Source organism: Oryctolagus cuniculus, chromosome 12 (genome assembly GCF_964237555.1).
Source record: "Oryctolagus cuniculus chromosome 12, mOryCun1.1, whole genome shotgun sequence".
In the NCBI taxonomy this organism is placed as follows: domain Eukaryota; kingdom Metazoa; phylum Chordata; class Mammalia; order Lagomorpha; family Leporidae; genus Oryctolagus; species Oryctolagus cuniculus.
This window is the reverse complement of record NC_091443.1, coordinates 21,210,723-21,223,628: the sequence shown is the minus strand read 5'-3', so window position 1 is coordinate 21,223,628 and position 12,906 is coordinate 21,210,723. Positions and strand designations below refer to the sequence as shown.

General features: G+C 45.1%; 1 long non-coding RNA gene across 1 annotated transcript in view; it reads left to right on the top strand.

Annotated features, from left to right (window-relative positions):
• Positions 1-11,023, top strand: part of LOC138844609 (uncharacterized) — a 28,416-nt gene extending 17,393 nt beyond the window's left edge. The window contains exon 2 of the long non-coding RNA XR_011380696.1: positions 574-11,023. This is a non-coding gene — a long non-coding RNA (uncharacterized lncRNA). The remainder of the gene's footprint in view (positions 1-573) is intronic.
• Positions 11,024-12,906: the final 1,883 nt, after the last annotated feature.

Below are 12,906 nucleotides of genomic sequence, written 5' to 3'. Positions count from 1 at the left end.
CTTCAGTGGTGGCCCAGCTTTGGCTGTTGTGGCCATTTGGGAAGTGAACTGGTGGATGGAAGATCTCTCTGTGTCTCTTTCTTCCCCCTCCACAACCCCCCATAACTCTTACTTTCAAATAAATAAATCAGTCTTAAACAAGAGGATTTCAAAAAGTATGTGAAAAAATAAAAAAAGTTGTTGTATTAATGATTCATGGGATTTTTCTCCTTTCTATTTTTAAGGAAAATAAGAAAGGACACACACACTTTTAAAAGATGTAATTCATTTTGAAGATTAAAATCTACTTTCAAACTCATTTGTTGTTGGGCTACTTGAATATCAGTGTTATTTTATTAAAAATGTCTTTTCATGTGTTGTTTCTAAGCATTTGCTTAGAATGCTGGTTAAAACCGTTTCATGCTTAGTAGCTCTGATTAAAAGAAATGTTTCCTTCTGACTACCGTCATGCAGTCCATTGGGAATACCTGTTAAAAGTCCTAAGATTTTGTATTCTTGAATAAGGAAAGTTCCGTGGGACTGATTTAACTCGGCTTTGTTACCTATGGACTCAAGAGCACCTTCTGTCTTTAGATGTCAGTCCACATTGGCTACATTGAATCTGGGGACTTGTACACAGCAAGATGTGTTCTACTTGGTGCAGGCACCTTGAAATTGGACTTCCAAGCCCTGGAACTTCAGTGACACACAGTGAAGCCGCCTGAGCTCTCCTGTTCTACAGAGAAGCAATGAAGGAGTCTGAACTGTCCAGTCACCTCCCTCTGTCTTATCAGAAAATACAGCCTGAAAACTCACCTTGACAACCAGTTGTCTGACGCATGATCCTGTGCCTGTCTGATGAGTTGCCACTACTGACTGCTGAGGCCGGCGGTGTTCCTGGAGGCCAGTGAAGCCTGTCTCTGACCTGCTGGCCCGAGAACGCCCTGTGGACTGCTGTCCAGATAGCAGTCTTTGTAGTCTTTGCTCACTTTGCCACCCTCATATTCCAGTTGAGCTTTGTGGTCGGAACACTTCCAAGAAACCACCTTAAATTTAAAAGTAGGATAAAGAAGAGTGAATGTGATAATAAGACTTCATCAGGTACAGCTATAACTTCTCAGGTACAAGGCAGCTGTTTCACCAGAGCACCCCCAGAACCTCAGGAGTTGGCATCGAGGTGTTGCAGTGCTGCTCCGATGGTCTCTGCTCCGTGCCCTCACCCCGGCCTCTAAAGAGCATCATCTAAGGCTGCAGCAGGCATTCGCTCTTCAGACTTCTGCATGCTTCGTCAGCAGCTTCCCCGAGGCCCTGCCCCTCCTTCTCTCCTCTACTTTGAAATTGAGCTTAATCATCCTTCAGATGTTGACTGAAATTTCACTTCCTCAAGGAAGACTCCTCCCACCTCCAGAAGAGAGTGCCTGTCTCTCATCATTGTGCTGCTAAAATTCACCATATTTTTTCCATAGCCCTGATTACAGTTCTTTTTTTTTTTTTATAAACAAATTTTTTTTTTTTTTGACAGGCAGAGTGGACAGTGAGAAAGAGAGACAGAGAGAAAGGTCATCCTTTTGCCGTTGGTTCACCCTCCAATGGCCGGCGCGCTGCGGCCGGCGCACCGCGCTGATCCGATGGCAGGAGCCAGGTACTTATCCTGGTCTCCCATGGGGTGCAGGGCCCAAGAACTTGGGCCATCCTCCACTGCACTCCCTGGCCACAGCAGAGAGCTGGCCTGGAAGGGGGGCAACCGGGACAGAATCCGGCGCCCCGACCGGGACTAGAACCCGGTGTGCCGGCGCCGTTAAGTGGAGGATTAGCCTAGTGAGCCGTGGCGCCGGCCTACAGTTCTTGAAAAGTTATTTATTTAGGTGCTGGCACTGTAGCATAGTGGATAAAGCCGCTGCCTGCAGTGCCGGCATCCCATATGGGTGCTTGTTTGAGTCCTGGCTGCTCCTCTGCTGATCCAGCTCTCTGCTGTGGCCTAGGAAAACCGTAGAAGATGGCCCAAGTGCTTTGGCCCCTGCATCCGCGTGGGAGACCCAGAAGAAGCTCCTGGCTTCGGATCTGCACAGCTCCAGCTGTTGGGGCCATCTGGGGAGTGAACCAGCAGATGAAAGGCCTCTTTTTCTCTCTGCCTTTGCCTCTCTATAACTCTGCCTTTTAAATAAATAAATATTTTAAAAAAATGTCATGCAGAGAGATTTCCCATCCTCTGGTTTGCTTCCCAAGTGCCTGCAGCTATCTGGACTGGGCTAGGCTGAAGGAAGAAGCCAAGAATTGAATAAAGTCTCCCATGTGAGTGACAGACTCAAGCACCTGGGCCATCACCTGTTTGCCTTCTGGCTGATAGCCTGAGAAAAGCAGCAGAACATGTCCCAAGTGCTTGGGCCCCTGCCACCTATGTGGAAGACCCGGATGAAGCTCCTGGCTTTGACTTGCCCATCTGGGGAGTGAACCACTGGATTTAAAAATCTCTGTCAGTCTCTCCCTCTCTTTCTGTAGCCCGACCTTCCTTCCTTCCGTCCATCCGTCGTCCGTCCTTTATTTACTTTGAAAGTCAGAGTTACATAGAGGAGCGAGGTCTTCCATCCGATGGTTCACTCCCCAGTTGGCTGCAACGGCCGGAACTGCTCCGATCTGGAACCAAGAGCCTCTTCCAGGTCTCCCACATGGGTGCAGGGGCCCAAGGACTTGGGCCATCTTCTGCTTTCCCAGGCCATAGCAGAGAGCTGGATGGGAAGTGGAGCAGCAGGGTCTTGAACTGGTGCCCATATGGGATGCCGGAGCTTCAGGTAAGGGCTTCAACCCGCTGCACCACAGCGCTGGCCCCCTCTGTAGTTCTTTCAAAATCTTAAATTAAAAGGTGAGAGGGCCGGTGCCGTGGCTCACTTGGTTAATCCTCCGCCTGTGATGCCGGAATCCCATTTGGGCTCCGGGTTCTAGTCCTGGTTGCTCCTCTTCCAGTCCAGCTCTCTGCTGTGGCCCGCGAGGGCAGTGGAGGATGGCCCAAGTGCTTGGGTCCCTGCACCCACATGGGAGACTAGGAGGAAGCACCTGGCTCCTGGCTTTGGATCGGTGCAGTGCTGGCCGTAGCAGCCATTTGTGGAGTGAACCAACGGAAGGAAGACCTTTGTCTCTGTCTTTCTCTCTCAGTATCTATAACTCTACCTGTCAAATCAACAACAACAAAAAGCTGAGAAAGTGAACATGCACACACAAACACAAACACACAATCATGGGTTGCCCCACACAGAAATACCTCTCCTGAGTGGGCAGTGGGCCAGGAGACTTGCCCAAAAGGAGAAGGGATTGGGGAGGAGAGAAAGAGAGTCCAGAAGTCCCTCCAGCCAAGGTCTGTGTCCAAATAGAGAGCTCTCTCCAGTAGTTGGCCTCTTTTATGAGGGGTAAGTGCCTGTACAGCCATGATTTAGTGGTACGTCCACAAGTTCCACGTGAAGCTCAGTGTCCGTATTTTCATGGCATCTCCCCCCAAGTCCTGGCTGAAGCAGATGCATACCAGGAAAGGGAGCATTTTGGCTGACAAGCAGGAGGATAGAATTACACATGGCAGGAGGGTGGCTGCAGGTACCTCCAGCTCACCAGACCACCTTGCTGCTTGCCTCGTCCAGATCAAATTTGCCTATTTTGTTGTTTTAGTGTAGACATCTTTTTCAAAGAAGTAAAACTTGTATTCATTCTGTTTTCTTGTGCATTGTATTTGTGAACTCTTTCTGTTGAGGTCACTTGCCAAGTGTTAATTGAGAGCCTGTTTGGGGCCTTCTGTATTTGATGCCCCCTCTAGTCTGTTGTGGGCATTTGGCTTCATAGATACCTGTGCTTGTGTGTGAATGTGTAGTCTTGGTTCTCAGGGCTTTTCCTTTGAAAGCATTCATGATTACTCTCTTGTGTCTAGGGATGTTCCTGAGGTCCTAAACAGTATTTCCACACTAGTCATTAAGAATTTCTGAAGGGTTAGGGATTTTGTTTGTAACTCTCCAACCTTGTTAGAAATAGTCTGATGTTTGTGTTATGAGCCAGCAGTATAAATATCTCCCTTATGTATTTAAATTTCTCTGTTTTTGAAGAGGTTGTGTGGGATTGGAATCAATCAGTAGAGGCCTGCTAGCTTCTGCTGTATGATCTGGCTAGTCATTCTCTGACATGGTGCGAGAAACAGGACTTTAAAAAAAAATCCAACATTTTATAGATATTTTTAAAGTAAAGAAACATTTTTTATTACTTAGTGTAATGACAATAACAGAAATAAGTATGTGCAGATGGAATGTAGAATTACACACATGTTGATCATAGCTAAGAGAAATAAGCCTATAGTTGGGTGACTGACACAAAATTAAATGGTCTAGTTAAGTGCAGTTAGATTTTGAGCAGTCTTTTGTTGTTTATGCTACAAAAAAAAGCAATAGGGCTCATATATGCACATTTTAAAATAGTGTTAAAACCACCTGAAGTCAGCTTAATACATTTCTCAGAAATGCTTCTTTTATGTCAGTGTTTAACTTGATTCACAGACTTAGAGAAGTCTTGCTGTTTGTTACTCTTTCCAGCCTGTACTCTTCTAGCTTAAAAAGCCTCTTGTGTGATTCTTTAGTCATAGAAAGGGCTTGTTGAATTTTTTGATTTAGCTGGTTGCTTTGGTTTGTGCAGTTAATGAGAACTTAAAAGACACACAGTAAACTCATATTTCATCCGCAGAATGACCTCAGTACTTTTCTTTTTGGCTGAAATGATATTTTTGCCCTTTTCTCTCAAAAGAAGTGTTCTCAGCTCTTTGTCTAGTGGCTCTTGGGATAATGAGTTCAGTGTGCAATCTTCGGGGAAGCCATTCCACTATAAAACTGTCAACTCATTGAATCTGCATATATCAAAATTAAAAAAAAACTTTGAATATTTAATAAAATTAAAGAGCAACGAGTTGGGGCTGCTACTGTGGCATAGCGGCTAAACCCAACGCCTATAGTGCTGCCGTCCCATAAGGGCGCCAGTTCAAGTCCTGGCTGCTCTACTTCTGGTCTTGCTCTCTTCTTGGCCTGGGAAAGCAGCAGAAGATGGCACAAATCCTTGGGCCCCTGCACGCTGTGGGAGGCCAGGAAGAAGCTTCTGGCTCCTGGCTTTGGATTGGCCCAGCTCCAGCTACTGGGGCCATTTGGGGCGTGAACCAGCAGATGGAGGACCTCTGTCTGTGTCTGTGTCTCTGTCTCTGTGTAACTCTGCCTTTCAAATTAATAAATCTTTTTTTTTTTTTTAAGAGCCTTAAGTTATTGAGTAGGCAACATGTTCACATGGTTGAAAACACCAAAGCTATAGAAGGAGTTTTTCTTTTTTGGTCTCAGGCACACTTTTCCGCTCTGGAAGCAACTGATACTATTAGTTTCTTATCTATTTTTCCAGTATATGTTCTACTTTCCCTTCCTTTTTAGAAGAAATACAGTGGCATCCTCTACATACAGTTTCCTTGCTTTTTTCACTTTACAAATTTTTGCCATTCTTTACATATTGGTATAAGAATATATTTGTGATACAGAAAGCCTAAAAGTAACTGGCTTAGACAGCAAACAGTGCTTTTCTTGTAAAAGTTATCTCGTCCAGAGCTGGTACAGCACTTTGTGGTGGAGTTCTTTTTCTCTCTCCCTTTCTTTTAAAATTGAGGCAAAATGAATACAGTGTCCAGATGTTCAGTGGACAGTTCAGTTGAGTTTTGGCAACTGTATATCCTGTAAAACATGCTGCAGATGGGGAGCTGCCCAGTCTGTTGTCACCATTGCTTTTCTGCATGTTTGGGCCCACTCGTTACTGGTGCTTCATCCTCCCTGGCCTCGCTGGATCTCCAGCTGTGGCCACCCGTTCCGAGCAGCAGGATGCAGGAGGAGATGAAGGTTATTTTCCAGCTTTCTAAAGGAGGGCTCCTAGAAGCTGCCACTTCATAGCACTTGCAATCAGGTTTCTTTGTCTAGAACCTGGTGTGACAGCCACATCTGAATGTAAGGCAGGGTGAGGAATACCATCTTTACAGACATCTTAGTCTATAATAAACAGTCCTGTGGCAAATAACCTTGTTCACATGTTCTGTGGGATAAATTCCTGGAAGTGGAACTGTTGGGTCAGAGTATTTGCAGTTGAAGAGTATACCATTTTTTTCATATCCTTGATAATACAGGTTTTTTGTTTTTTGTTTTTTTTTGAAAGATTTATTTACTTGAAAGGCAGAGAGAGGTGAGAGATAGAGATCTTCTATCTGTTGGTTCACTTCTCAGATGTCTGCAATGACCAGAGCTGGGCCAGTCCAAAGCCAGAAGCCAGGAGCTTCTTGTGGGTCTCCCATGCAGGTGCAGGCGCCCAAGGATTTGGTCCATTTTCCATTGCTTTTCCCAGACTGTTAGCAGAGAGTTGGAACTGGCGCCCACATGGGATGCTGGCACTTCAGACAGAGGCTTAAACTGCTGCACAAAGGGGCTAGCGCTCCATTTAGTTTAGGTGTTGTTTTTTTTGTTTTTTTTTTTTTTTTTTTGCTTAAAGATTTATTTATTTGAAAGGCAGAGTTACAGAGGCACACGAGAGAGAGAAAGAGAGAGAGGTCTTCCGTCCACTGGGTCACTCCCCAGATGGCCACAACGGCCGAAGCTGTGCTGATCCGAAGCCAGGAGCTTCTGGATCTCCCACACAGGTGCAGGAGCCCAAGGACTTGGGCCATCTTCCACTGCTTTCCCAGACCATAGCAGAGAGCTGGATTGGAAGTGGAGCAGCCTGGATTTGAACCGGCACACGTTTAGGATGCCAGCACTGCAGGTGGTGGCTTTACGCCCTGTGCCACGGTGCCGACCCGCCATTTAGTTTTTATATAACATTTTTGTTGTGGTTCTCTTAATTTAAGTTTTTACTTTCCATCTGTTAAATGGATTCAGATAAATTGTATAAGATCTATTCTACCCAAAGTAATTTAAAAAATAGGATATTAATTGTTCTTAAAGTGTGTTTTTAAATCCGTAAACACGACTTTTTCAGTTGTATTTAGGAAGAAATTTGGATAGGCTAAGCTTCCCTAACCTAAAATGCTATGAAATTCAAAACCTGACACTCAGAAGGTCTCAGAGCATTTCAGATTTTCAGGTTAGGATTTCTCAACTGGTAGAGTCCATGCAAATATCTTAAATACCCAAAATTCTGAAATCTGAAGTACTTTTGGTCTCAAACACTTTGGATAAAAGAGATATTCAACCTGCAGTATTTTTTATGCCATTAGGATAGTATTATGAGCTGTATTTGCTTTCAAAGTGTATAATGGAAGTGTAAAAACGGGATATACAGGTAAATGCATGTTCCCATGCCACATGATGAGGTCTTGGAGAGCAAAAGACCTTTTTTAGCTACACGGGCATACAACATAGTATTTTTTTTCTCCAAAGATTTATTTATTTATTTTTTTGAAAGGCAGAGGTACAGAGAGGCAAAGGCAGAGAGAGGTTGGTCTTCCGTCCTCTGGTTGGTTCATTCCCTAGATGGTTGCAATGGCCAGAGCTGTGCTGATCTGAAGCCAGAAGCTGGGAGCTTCCTCCAGGTCTCCCACATGGGTGCAGGGGCCCAAGGGCTTGAGCCATCTTCTTCTGCTCTCCCAGGCCATAGCATAGAGCTGAATCATAAGAGGAGCAGCTGGGACTCCAACCGGGCCCATATGGGATGCCAGCACTGTAGATGGCAGCTTTACCTGCTACGCCACAGCGCTGGTCCCTACATAGTATCTTGGACTTGGTTGGTCTTAACTGTGGTTTCTTTTTTTTTTTTTTTCATTGACCTGAATATTGGGAAAGTCCTAGAAAAATGAGACAGTCTGTGCCATGGGAGAGTAGTAGGAGAAGAGTATCAGTCCCCTTTGGTTGCTCTCATTCTTGATCCTGCACGGCTGATTAAGGAGGAGCTGTTTAACTAGTCACACTGCAAAGCCGTGCTGTTCTGTGTTGGTGTAACAGGGCATCTCAACAAGTGGGTGAGTGGTAGCTTTTTTTCTTTTTAAAACTATAGTGAGGAGTCTGTTGTGCCTATTGGAACACAGTGGAGTATAAAAAATAATTAGGAATACTTTGAATTGATTGCCAGAGTCGAAGTTACCCACAGTTGCCTAAAATAGTGTTTTTGGGTAAGACAGAGAACAGCAAAAAGAAAATTTTCAGTTCCGGGGCTGGTGCTGTGGCTTAATGGGTAAAGCTGCAGCCTGTGACACTGGCATCCCATATGAACTCCTGTTTGAGTCCTGGCTGCTTCACTTCCTATCCAGCTCCCCGCTAATACGCCTGGGAAAGCAGAGGAGAATGGCCCAAGTCCTTGCACCCACATTGGAGACTCGAAAGAAGCTCCTGGCTTTGGCTTGGCCCAGCTCTGACTATTGCAGATGCATTTGGGGAGTGAATCAGCAGATGGATGATCTCTCAGTGTGTCCCCTCTCTCTGTGTAACTTAGACTTTCAAATAAATAAAATCTTTAAAAAATTCTTAGTTTCTTAAATTTGAGTGATTTACTTGGCGAGTCATTCATTATAATAAATATATAAATGGATTTAAGTTAGCAAATTTTCTACTTGGTTGCTGTTGAAGCTCTCATTGTGCCTTTTCCTTGCATGAATCCAGGTGGACCCTTGAGACAACTTCCTGGTTGTGTCATCTGACTTGGTGTAGTGTGCTTACAGCACTTAGGATTCCCAGATCCCCTTGTGAAACTGAGATCCTGAAAATACAGGGTGTAGTACTATGATGAGATTAAATACACTGTCTCTTTTTGCATTTAGGTTTTAAAATTTGAGAAGCATGGTATTAGTCCTTTGGTAAATTTCTCTGAGGTTGAACATCTTTGGTGGTGGAATGAATTCTCTACTGAAGAGGTTCAGATTTTATGACTCTTAAGTAATGGGTTATAAAAAGTATTGTTTTTATATTGGAAATAGTAACCTTTAGATGGTATATACACATTTTGTTCATTTGAAAAATATAGGGTACCAGTGTTGTGGCACAGTGGGTTAAGCTGCTTGTGATGCTGGCATTCCGTATCGGAGCACTGGTTCTTGTCCTGGCTGTTGCACTTCTGATCCAGCTCACTGCTGATGGACCCAAGAGCATGGACCCCTGCTATCCACATGGGAGATGTAGATGGAGCTCCAGGCTCCTGACTTCACTTTCAACCATCCTTGCCTCTTGCTGCCCTTTGGGGAGTGAACTAGGCCAAAGCCAGGGCATTTGGGAAGTGAACCAGTGGATGGAATATTGATAGTCCCCCCCCCCCCCACCTTCCCCCTTCCCTCTTCTTCTCCTTCCCTAACCCTCCCTCTCTTCCTCTTTCTCTTTCACTCTGGCTTTCAGATAAATATTAAAGAAAAAAGGGGAGTGTAACTCTTCTGTTTCCCTCCATCCAAATTGTACTATAGTACTGATAAACAAGACATATTCCATTGATAACTTATCGGCTAATAACTCTTAAGTCCCTCTCCATATGCCAGGCAGTCAATTTTGGGAGGGAAAGGCATATAGACTTTTAGTGTTTATATATACTAATGGTATTTTCTTAAATATTTTAAAAAATATATAACAATTCTAATCCATTTGTAACAAATATATCACTAATTTGCTTGGGTAAAAGCAACAACTAACCAGATAAAATCCAACACTCACCCTTTACTCCAATCTGAAGTTTTGATCTTGCGATGCATTCCAAGTTATTTGAGAAGTATCCTGTTGTGCTAAAGTTACAAGAAACTGGCCAATGTGAGTGAAAATGGCAGCCTTAAATGAACTTAATGACTTACCATTTGGCCATCTCTGTGCCTTTTCAAGAAAAAGTAGGCAGACTGGCTAACTTGACTGGGCAGGAGGCACAAACAAAGCATACTTCAGCGTGTAATGGCTGTGCTCTTTTGAAAATACTCAAAATACAAAATAACACCAAAGAGAGGCAGGGTGCTTTGATGTCTATGCAGAGTTGAATGTCATTTGCAAACACTAAAGATTTTATTATGTAATGTGTTTCTTCTATTAGTTTGTTTGAATATACTGAATGGCTACCCCCAGATCCCCTTAAGGCTTCGCAGTACCTTTGTGAATGGCTCTGAACAAAAGACTTTACTCCTTGGTTTATGTTATTTCTATCCTTGGGCCAAATGTTGGCTAAAAGTCTCTGATTCCAGGGGCGGGTGCTACCATGCAGAGGGTTAAAGCTCCGGCCAGAGGTGCCAGCATCCCGTATGGGTGCTAGGGTTTGAGTCCTGGCTGATCCACTTCCCATCTAGCTCTCTACTATGGCCTGGAAGATGACCCAAGTCCTGGGGCTCCTGCACCCATGTGGGAGACTCAGAAGAAACTCCTGGCTCCTGGCTTTGGATTGGCTCAGCTCAGGCCTTTGCGGCCATTTGGGGAGTGAAAATGAGGATGGAAGACCTCTCTCTCTGCCTCTGCCTCTCTGTAACTCTGCCTTTCAAATAAGTTAATAAATAAATCTTTTTTTAAAAAAAGTATCTGATTCCAGAGATCTATCTACTTAACAATCTTTACTGTTCCCTTTATAAAGTAAGGATAAAGAGCCACAACAAAGGATATTAGAAAAAGGTGGGAATGAGTTTGAAACTAAGTTTTATAAGTTTTGCTTGTGAACACATTTGAAATAGACTGTGGGCTGGCCCCATGGCTCACTTGATTAATCCTCCGCCTGCGGCGCTGGCACCCTGGGTTCTAGTCTGGTTGGGGTGCTGGGTACTAGTCCCGGTTGCTCCTCTTCCAGTCTGGCTCTCTGCTGTGGCCCGGGAAGGCAGTGGAGGATAGCCCAAGTGCTTGGGTCCCTGCACTCGCATGGGAGACTGGGAGGAAGCTCCTGGTTCCTGGCTTTGGATCGGCCATTATGGGAGTGAACCAGTGGAGGGAAGAGCTTTGTCTCTGTTTCTCTCTCTCACTGTCTGTCTGTAACTCTCTCTCTCTCTCACTAACTCTGCCTGTCCAAAAAAAAAAAAAAAAAATTGCAGAAGTGTTGTGTCTGATTGGTAACTTTGGAAAACAAAGCAGAAGAGCTCTTTTTTATATAAAGATAGCTTCCATTTATTGAGTGCTCGTATCCTTCACATACATGCATGTTAAAGGTATAATACATTATTCAGACTTACAAGTGAGTTGGTACTTTAAAAATTTATCTGTTTCAGCCGGCGCCGTGGCTCAATAGGCTAATCCTCCACCTTGCGGCGCCGGCACACCGGGTTCTAGTCCCGGTTGGGGCGCCGGATTCTGTCCCGGTTGCCCCTCTTCCAGGCCAGCTCTCTGCTATGGCCAGGGAGTGCAGTGGAGGATGGCCCAGGTGCTTGGGCCCTGCACCCCATGGGAGACCAGGAAAAGCACCTGGCTCCTGGCTCCTGCCAGGATCAGCGCGGTGCGCCGGCTGCAGCGGCGGCCATTGGAGGGTGAACCAGCGGCAAAGGAAGACCTTTCTCTCTCTGTCTCTCTCTCTCACTGTCCACTCTGCCGGTCAAAAAAAAAAAAAAAAAAAAAAAAAAAAATTTATCTGTTTTTAAGTTTTATTTGAAAGGCAGAGGTAATGACAGAGATCTTCCACCTGCTGGTTCACTCCCCAAATGCACACGATATCCAGGGCTGGGTTAGGCTGAAGCCAAGAGGTTGGAACTCAGTCCAGGTCTCCCACATGAGTGGCAGGGACTTCAAGTATTTGAGCCATAATCTGCTGCCACCCACAATGCACATTAGTAGGAAGCTAGACTGGAAGCTCAAGGAGCGGGACTTGAGGGGGGCATTCTGATCATGGGATGTGTGCATCCCAAGCAGTGTCTAACTGCTGTGCCCAGATGCCGCTCTACCCCGCCCCTTTTAAGTGCCTTAGAAGGTTCTAATTTGCAGTTAAGGTTGACAACTGTTGCTCTAGGAAGAATCATTGGTTTCTGGGTTAGGTCTCTGGTTAATGGTTGTGCTGCCTAAAGAGAAATTAGAAAGAGGTTTAGTGTGTGATGTGTGGTTATTGTTGGCAGTAGGAAATAGGGTTGAAGCACAGCAGCGAAGTCTCCACCAGAGTACTAAAGATGCAGTGTGGAGAAATTATCGGCAGCTGGGCTGCAGTAGTGGCACGAGTTTGTGACAGCAACTGCTTGGGTCTATATCTTGTCCCCAAGAAATGTGGCCAATTCTTTTCTCCAGATTCCTTGGAAATGGCTCAGCTCCCATGTTGCAGTTCTCTGTGTTACCGCCTTTCCTCTTGGGTCACAGCTCCTCTCTGCCCTGTTTGTCAAGGAGTATTGCAGTCTTCTGGGTTACAGCTGCACTTCTCTATCAGGTTCTTTGTCTTGTAATCTTGAAGACTGAGGCACATGGACAAGGAAGAGTGAGCAAAGCAAAGGAATGTGTTTTTTTTAATTTATGTACTTTTTTATTATTTGAAAGGTGGAGTGAGGGGGAGTGGTCTTCCATCTGCTAGTGTACTCCCCAAAAGGCTGCAACAGCTGGGGCTGGCTAGACCAAAGCCAGGAACCAGGAACTCCGTCCTGGGTTCCCACGTGGGCAGCGTGGGCCTGAGTACTTGGGCCATTTTAACACTAGCAGGAAGCTTATTGGACACACAGCAGCCAGGACTTGAACATGCACTTACATGGGATGTTGGTGTTGCAGGCAGTGTCCTAACCCACTGTGCCACATTGCACGCCCCAGGTAATGTATTCAGAGGCAGAGAAAGCTGGAAATTTTCTTCAGCCAACATGGGCTGCTGGCCAGGACTGCTGGGCTCAGGAATTTTGTGTTTCTAAAGGAGGACGTTTGCCTGGTTGGCTCTGGTGTATGCCAGTGAGGTATTCTGTGTGTTCCAAACTGAGTTGTCAGAGCCTGCATGTGATTGTTCCATCCAGGAACCAGAAAACAGTGGCCTAGCATGGAGCTCTCCTGTTATGTA